This window comes from Suncus etruscus, chromosome 11 (assembly GCF_024139225.1).
Source record: "Suncus etruscus isolate mSunEtr1 chromosome 11, mSunEtr1.pri.cur, whole genome shotgun sequence".
Classification (NCBI taxonomy): domain Eukaryota; kingdom Metazoa; phylum Chordata; class Mammalia; order Eulipotyphla; family Soricidae; genus Suncus; species Suncus etruscus.
This window is the reverse complement of record NC_064858.1, coordinates 98,692,977-98,701,300: the sequence shown is the minus strand read 5'-3', so window position 1 is coordinate 98,701,300 and position 8,324 is coordinate 98,692,977.

The following is an 8,324-nucleotide window of genomic DNA, read 5'->3' as shown; positions in this document are numbered from 1 at the left end:
CCATCTGTTTGAATAACTCCTCAGGCCCTGGCATTATTTATACTGTTCCCTGATTATTTGGGGGGAGCCTCTCAAGGGGTGTTCATGAGTCCCTTTAGGGCCACTGAACAATTAGATCACTGGTTCAATGTGAAGGATCACATGCAAGGCAGCCTTAATTCATGTGCTATCTCTTGTTCCTGGTTTCTTGAATTTTGTCTTCATCATTTTGGGGAAGGGGAGATGGGGCCACAACCAGTGATGCTCAGGGGTTACTCCTGGCTATGTGTTCAGAAATCACTCCTGGCTTGGGGGACCATATGGGATGTTGGGGGATCGAACCACAGTCTGTCCTAGGTTACCGTGTGCAAGGCAGACACCCTACCACTTGCACCACTGCTCCGGCCCCATTGTCTCCATCTTTCACCGTGACCCTTTTCTGGTCCTCACTTTGCCACTTGCTTAACATCTTTTTGTTTTGTTTTGTATGGTTTTGTTTCTGTTGATATTTTGGGCCACACTCAGGAGTGCTCGAGGATTACTCCAGACATTGCTCAGGGAATTAGATGTGGAGGGAATCAAAGTAGGGTTGGCTACCTGCAGACAAGTGCTTTAATCCCTGTATGTCTTTGGGCCTTGCTTTGAACCTTTCTGGTCTTGGCTTTAGGGTCTTATTTAAAAGCCCTTTCTAGGGGGCCTGAGCGGTGGCACAGCAGTAGGGCGTTTGCCTCATAAGTGGCTGACCTAGGACAAACCGTGGTTCGATCCCCCGGTGTCCCATATGGTCCTCTGAGCCAGGAGCGATTTCTGAGCACATAGCCAGGAGTAACCCCTGAGTGTCACCAGGTATGGTCCAAAAACCAAAACCAAAAAGAAATAGATAAATAAAAGCCCTCTTTTGAATTCATTGCCTACACTTGTGCCACCCAACTCCTGGATCCCATGTAACCTGAAAGTCACTGTCATGCCTGTGAGATCCTATTCAGATAGACACAAACGTTCTCACAGTTCTGGACATAAGGGGAGACTTATAGTTCTTTCAAAGAAATTCAAGTGGAAAAATATATAGTCTCTAATGTACTGAATATAAAATTTGTGCACATAGGAATAGCCAGAAATCTTCAAGCACTTACCAGGTAATCCAATAAATTCTCACTTAACCATCAATAGAATTCCGGAAAGGTCTTGTAAAACAAAGCAGGTCTTTGAATAACATCATTATTGCATTTTGTGCTGGTAAAGACATTTTTCCCCTGGGTTTAAAGTGAATTCACACTGAACTCAAGAACCATATTTGAGAATCTGCTGTAGTTATTTGCTGAACATCCAAGAATCTAGACTTTGATCTTGCAGTTTTTCTCAATTGTAGTTACAGTGTTGGATTCTACTTCAAATTCAATTTAAAACTAAAAATGATAGGGACTGGAGAGATAGCATGGAGGTAAGGTGTTTGCCTTTCATGAGAAGGTCATTGCTTCGAATCCCGCCATCCCATATGGTCCCCCAAGCCTTCCAGGAGTGATTTCTGAGTGTTGAGCCAGGAGTAACCCCTGAGCACTGCTGGGTGTGACCCCCCTAAAAAAAAACCTAAAAATTATAAACAAGAATTACTACTATAATTATTATTATCTTATTACTCTATTTTTTGTTTGTTTGTTTTAGGCCACACCCAGCGTTGCTCAGAGGTTCCTCCTGGCTGTCTGCTCAGAAATAGCTCCTGGCAGGCACAGGGGACCATATGGGACACCGGGATTCGAACCAACCACCTTTGGTTCTGGATCGGCTGCTTGCAAGGCAAATGCCGCTGTGCTATCTCTCCGGGCCCTATTACCCTATTTTTTAATTCAAGTTTTGGTAGAGCTGGAGATCAAACCCAAGTCTCATGAATGCAGAATGTGCACTTTACCACCCAGCCACATCCTCCGACCCTGAAAATTGATTATTTCACGGAGGAAATGTAGCTATTGAAGAAATTATATTCTTCAGTCTTCTCCAAAGGAACTTCGATTTTTTTTTTTATTATAAGATAATATGAGTAGAGGCGATAAAAACATGATTTCTACCAGCAGCAGTAGCTTTTAAACTATTGGTGCAGACAGCGCCACCTTGTGGCAGCTCACGTTCTAGGCCAGTGGTTTGATAGACTGGTGAAGTGGAATTGTTTACCTCAAAGTCAAGGACTGTCTCAAGCCTTCGCTTTGGTTTTGTTGTGTTTTGTTTAAAGTTGCTCACATATGCAAAACCTCGCTGCCATTGAACAACTAAAGACTTAGCTTCTTGCTTTTGTTTAACACCAGGGGCCAGTCTTTTAGGAGTATTTTGTCTCTGAGTTGATGGCATCTTTTGGAGCAGGTCCTATAACATATTTGCATCACAGAAGCAGAAATGTTGAGGGGCAATTCCCCTTATTTCCTCCCAAAAAAACATGAGGCTTTCTGTCTAAGATATGGATTGAGGCCAGTGTCCTGTGAAGCTCTTTCCAGGATCTCTTCTCTGGCTTCTTCTATTCTGCAACCATTCACAGATACCGTCAGTGACCTGCTCCTCTCTGCAGAGAGATCTAGTTCTTATATTCATTGCCTCAGTTCTGAAAGTTGAACCTAAAATCCATCTCATCAGGAATTTCTCAGCCATCTGCTTAACTCTTCAGGGTGCGTTCCTGTATCTTGCTCTTGGGAGTTCCAGTGTTGTTGGCAGATCAAACATTGAGCTGAATCCCTTTGCTCAGATTTGGCCTTTGCTCATCTGTCCCAGAAAGGGTGCCAGGCTCTTCCTCACCTCCTCCAGGTGTTCTTGTCTAGCTTTTACTCCCCCCACACACCCCCAGACATTCTGTGGGGCCAGTTCACCAGTAAAAGCTTCCAAACCTTTCTTGTAACAAATCTAACCAGTCCTGGGGAGGGGCGGATTGTCATTTAGGTCAACTGGACCCATTTATCCCTTCTAGATGCAACCTCAATTCACAACACAGTGCCTCAGGACTTTGCCTTAAATCACCAAGGTGGCATGCATCTCTCTGTCACAATAAAAAAATGAGATATAAGTGTTGCAGGTAGGTAAACAAGGAAGACAGGCAATGTGGCTTAAAGAAGCTACTTTGGCACCAGCCTCAAAGCATGAAGGTCAGAAACCCCTGAGATGCAGAACAGGGTTTAGAGAAGGCTGGGCCAGACCTCCTCAGGAGAAAAAAAGTTTCTCCATTTTTTTGTTGTTGTTTGTTTTTGGGCCACACCCTGTGGCCGCTCAGGGGTTACTCCTGGCTCTGTACTCAGAAATCGCTCCTGGCAGGCTTGGGGAACCATATGGGATGCCCGGAATTGAACCTAGGTCCGCCCTGGGTCTGCCACGGCCAAGGCAAATGCCCTACTGCTGTGCTATCTCTCCGGCCCCAAAAGAGAAGAAATTTCAGTGGGAACAGAAGGTTGTGATAAGAATGTGTGTGTGTGTGTGTGTGTGTGTGTGTGTGTGTGTGTGAGAGAGAGAGAGAGAGAGAGAGAGAGACAGAGACAGAGAGAGACAGATAGACAGAGACAGAGACGAGAGAGACAGAGAGAGAGAGAGAGAGAGAGAGAGAGAGAGAGAGAGAGAGAGAGAGAGAGAGAGAGAGAGAGAGAGAGAGAGAGAGAGAACATATGGTCCCCTGAACCCTGAAGACAGAGTTAGGAATAATCTCTGAGTATAGCCAGGTTTGGCTCCCAAACAAAGGATATGGAAGAAGATACCAAAAGTTTCATTCCCCTGACACAAACCAGCAACAGTCAATTATCAACATAGAAAATACTAAGGGGAGGCTGTTTGGAAATGTTTAAAAATACAAACATTGCAGAGGCAAGCAGGATGCATTTTCCACGGGGAAGGAGTCATCTTCATCTCAACTTTTCAACTTGAGAAGTGTGCTCGAGGCTCTTTCCCCTCTGGAGAAGTTCACATTCTCTCTGATTGCGGTTCACCCTTCTTCTCCCCTCCAATTTCTTCATTATTTGTCTCCTTCCTGAAATTATTTTTTAGTGAGGACAAACTACAAAGGTGGGAACCTGGGTGGATGTTGGGACTGATTTTCCTTTTCCTGAAAAGAAACAATTCCTCACTCCAGGCTGAGGCCATGTCTCCCTGGGAACTCTCTCTGTCTCTGTCTCTGTCTCTCTGTCTCTTTCTCTCTGTCTCTGTCTCTGTCTCTCTCACTCCCTATCCCTGAGTGTTGTGAAGTTCAAGTGGGGCTGTGTGATACCTACTGTACACTCTTCGCTGGAGCTCCTGGCCCACTTCACCCAGCATAACCCTTCCAACCCCCTTCCAGCATTTCCCTGGGGTTACGCAGGTCGAGTTGGGTCAAGCAGGAAGATCCGCCTTTCTCTTGAGGCGACTACACCTTGCTATCCTCTTCATCCATATCACCTGCAATATTGGAGACATCCAGAGGGTGAGTGGCTTCTTTGGGGGGAGTTATTGTTCCCAACTAGATCACAAGCTGCCACATGTGAGTCACTAGCAGATCTAATGTGCTGTAGTCAGTTTATTCCTTAGGAAAACATTTTGCTCTGTCGCTGGATAAATGATGGAGAGGACAGCTGTTGGGGGGATAAATGAAGACTGTAGTGCTTGAGGTAATACTGTTGAGATAATACTTTATTTGTGAAAAATTATACAGCTTTAATGCTTTCAAATTCTTTTTTTTTTGTTTTTTTTTTTTTTTTTTTTTTTTTGGTTTTTGGGCCACACCCGGTAACGCTCAGGGGTTACTCCTGGCTATGCGCTCAGAAGTCGCTCCTGGCTTGGGGGACCATATGGGACGCCGGGGGATCGAACCGCGGTCCGTCTCCTAGGCTAGCGCAGGTAAGGCAGGCACCTTACCTCCAGCGCCACCGCCCGGCCCCAATGCTTTCAAATTCTATATTATAACTTCCACAGTCTGCATGCTCAATTTTGTGTATTTGTCATATTTGTAGTGTAGGAAATTATGATAAATTGACACATATATTACTTGACTCCTCTAGCTTAGTGATGTTCATTCTCTGGTCCACAGACCAGTGTTGATCCACAGGTCTAGAAAAATTATAGGGCCAAAGAGATAGCACAGTGGTAGGGAGTTTGCTTTGCAACCAGCCAACCCACGATGGATGGTGGTTCGAATCCCGGCATCACATATGGTCCCCTGTGCCTGCCAGGAGCGATGTGTGAGTGCTGAGTCAGGAGTAACCCCTGAGTGCTACTGGGTGTGACCCCCCCCAAAAAAAACCCAAAAAGATGAACAAATAAAAACAAAAAGAAAAATTACAGGACTATAAAGTTGGCTAGAACTGCTGGTTCGTGGACTAGTATAGTGACTAGTCTTTGGGTAAAAAAGGGTGAAGAATACTGCTTTAGCTTATCCCACCTCAGTGGCTATGTCTAGTAATCCTCAATGCCTCATTCTGTCTCAGATATGCTTGTTCATGTTCTCAGTTCAGTGCTTCTCTCCTTGAGTCAGCAACATTATTCCCTTCCTCCCTACCTATAACTGTTGGTCTGATCATTTCTAATCAGAGCAAATGTGCTGACCTTCACTTCCAGGTCATGTGGCTTTCTTGTATGTTCTCATAGCCAGGGTGGAAGATGAGCTTGGTTTTCAGGCTTGACCACCTTGGACCTTCTCTGGTTCTTGTTTTGGAGAATGAAAACCTCTGTCCACTAATACTGGAAATACAGCTTCTTACCTAACCGAGGAGCTAGAAATTGGTTCCATGAATGTTGTAGCAACTACAGCTCGAGTGAAACATTTCATCAAAACTAAATAACTACTTTGAGCATCCAGCTATTTCTATCAACTGTCTTTTTAGTCTGGAGTGGTTGGACCGCACCCAGTGGCTTTTGTTGACTATTCCTGACTCTGTGCTCAGGAGTGATTCCTGGGGGGGCTCAGGGGACTATATGTAGTGTGGGAATCAGACCAGGATCATGATTGCTAAAGCCCTATGCAAGACGAGTGCTTCACCTCCTATCCTATGTCTCTGGTACCTTGTTGGGCATTTTGGAAAAAGTGTAAATTACCTAATTTATATATAATTTTAAATAACCTCATAGGATGATCTAACTGTTGAGCAATCTTACAGTGTGAATAAACAAAAGTCAAGGCAGAAATTCTTTGTTGTTGCTGTTATTGTTTTGCACCACCCTTGACAGGTTTGCTTGGAGATTACTTTTAGTCTGATGCTTGGGAGTGCTCAGGGGACCATGTAAAGATGGGAGCCAAACCTCAAGATTCCACATGAAAAACATGTCTTGAAGCCATCTATCTCCTCAGTCTGGCAGCTGAAATTCATAAGTTGAGTAATATAGAGTATAATCATTTTTTTTCCTAAAGAGATTTTAAATATTTTGGGGGGGCCACACCTGAAAGTACTCAGGGCTTACTCTTGGTTCACTGCTCAGGGATTACCTCTGGCATTGTTCAGGAAACTGTATGTAGTGCCAGAGTTCAAACCAGGACTGGAAATGTGCAAGACAATTACCTTAGCCCTATATTATCTCTCTGGCCCAAGACTTTTTTGTTTTTGTTTTTGTTTTTGGGCCACACCCGGTCATTCCTGGCTGTCTGCTCAGAAATAGCTCCTGGCAGGCACGGGGGACCATATGGACACTGGGATTCGAACCAACCACCTTAGGTCCTGGATCGGCTGCTTGCAAGGCAAACTGGCCCAAGACTTTTTATTTCTTTTTTTTTTTTTTGGTTTTTGGGCCACACCCGGTAACGCTCAGGGGTTACTCCTGGCTATGCGCTCAGAAGTTGCTCCTGGCTTGGGGGACCATATGGGACACCGGGGGATCGAACCACGGTCCGTCCAAGGCTAGCGCAGGCAAGGCAGGCACCTTACCTTTAGCGCCACCGCCCGGCCCCATACTTTTTATTTCTTTAATGGTATAATGAATATACCTGTGTTCATTTTATCTATCTACCTATCTATCTATCTATCTATCTATCTATCTATCTATCTATCTATCTATCTATCTATCTATCATCTATCTATCTATCTATCTATCTATCTATCTATCTATCTATCTATCTTTTGGTCTTTTGGGCCACACCTGATGGCACTCAGGGGTAATTCCTGGCTCTGCACTGAGAAATCACCCCTGGCACAGGGGACTATATGTGATCCCAGGGATCAAACCTGTGTTCGTCCTGGGTCAGTCATGTGCAAGGCAAAATGCCCTACCACTATGCTATCACTCCCGCCTCATACCTGTGTTTATGAGATTTTTTTTTTGTTTTTTTTTTGGGGGGCCACACCCGGCAGTGCTCAGGGGTTACTCCTGGCTGTCTGCTCAGAAGTAGCTCCTGGCAGGCACGGGGGACCACATGGGACACCGGGATTTGAACCAACCACCTTTGGTCCTGGATCGGCTGCTTGCAAGGCAAACGCCACTGTGCTATCTCTCCGGAGGACAATACCTATTGGTGTTCCAAGGCTGTTCCTTGCTCTTGCTCAGAAGTGACCCCTGGCTGTGCTTGAGAGACTGTATCTGGTGATGGGAATCAAACCAGGATCAGCTGTGTGCAAGATCAGTGTTATAACCCCTGTACCTCTTCTGCTCCTATTATTTTTTAGGTAATAGTTGAAGCACTCACTTTTCCATAGCTGAATCACTGAGTCAACATGGAGTAGTGTCTAATCAATGGTCGCCCTGGAATCACATGACTTCTTTTGGCTCCACCCTCTGGCATTTTATATCACTGGACTGAGGTTTAATTGTGCTCTTTCTCTCTAACTCTTAGAGGAAGGGATAGAGAAAGCGCAAGGAAGGGGCTTTTGACTCTTCATAGAAATCTCCTGGCCCCAACACCTATTGCTCACATGGAGTTAGCACCAGTACACACACGTGTCAAAAGTTCCAAAATTCCAAAATTTTGCAGTTTTTATAATTTTCTTATTAACTAACACTTGTTAGTTAATAGTTGATAATTAGTTAATCTCTGCCTGCCAAGGTCAAGGATCCCTAAATCATCTCAATTGAATTTGTGATCCTAATGAACCCCAGTTTATCTTTAGGGGAAATAAACTTGCTTGCATTGAAAGTAATTGGAGGACCAGTGCTGCATGTGGATTCAGAAACTTGCCCACAGGCTGTATTGTAGTCCAGGTGTTAGGGCAGATGTGTGGTGCCTGCACAACTGGAATGATTACCTCACCCAGGCCTGCATTTGCTGATGATCTGAATTGTTTGGGACAAGTTGTCTTTTTTTTTTTTTTTTTTTTTTTTACCTTCAGACCTAGACCTCTTCAGTGTATGAAAGAACTGTGAGTCAGCCCCAGAAATCCCAAATCCCTTTCCTAAGTAAAAAAAAGGATATTCTTTGTCTGAATTTT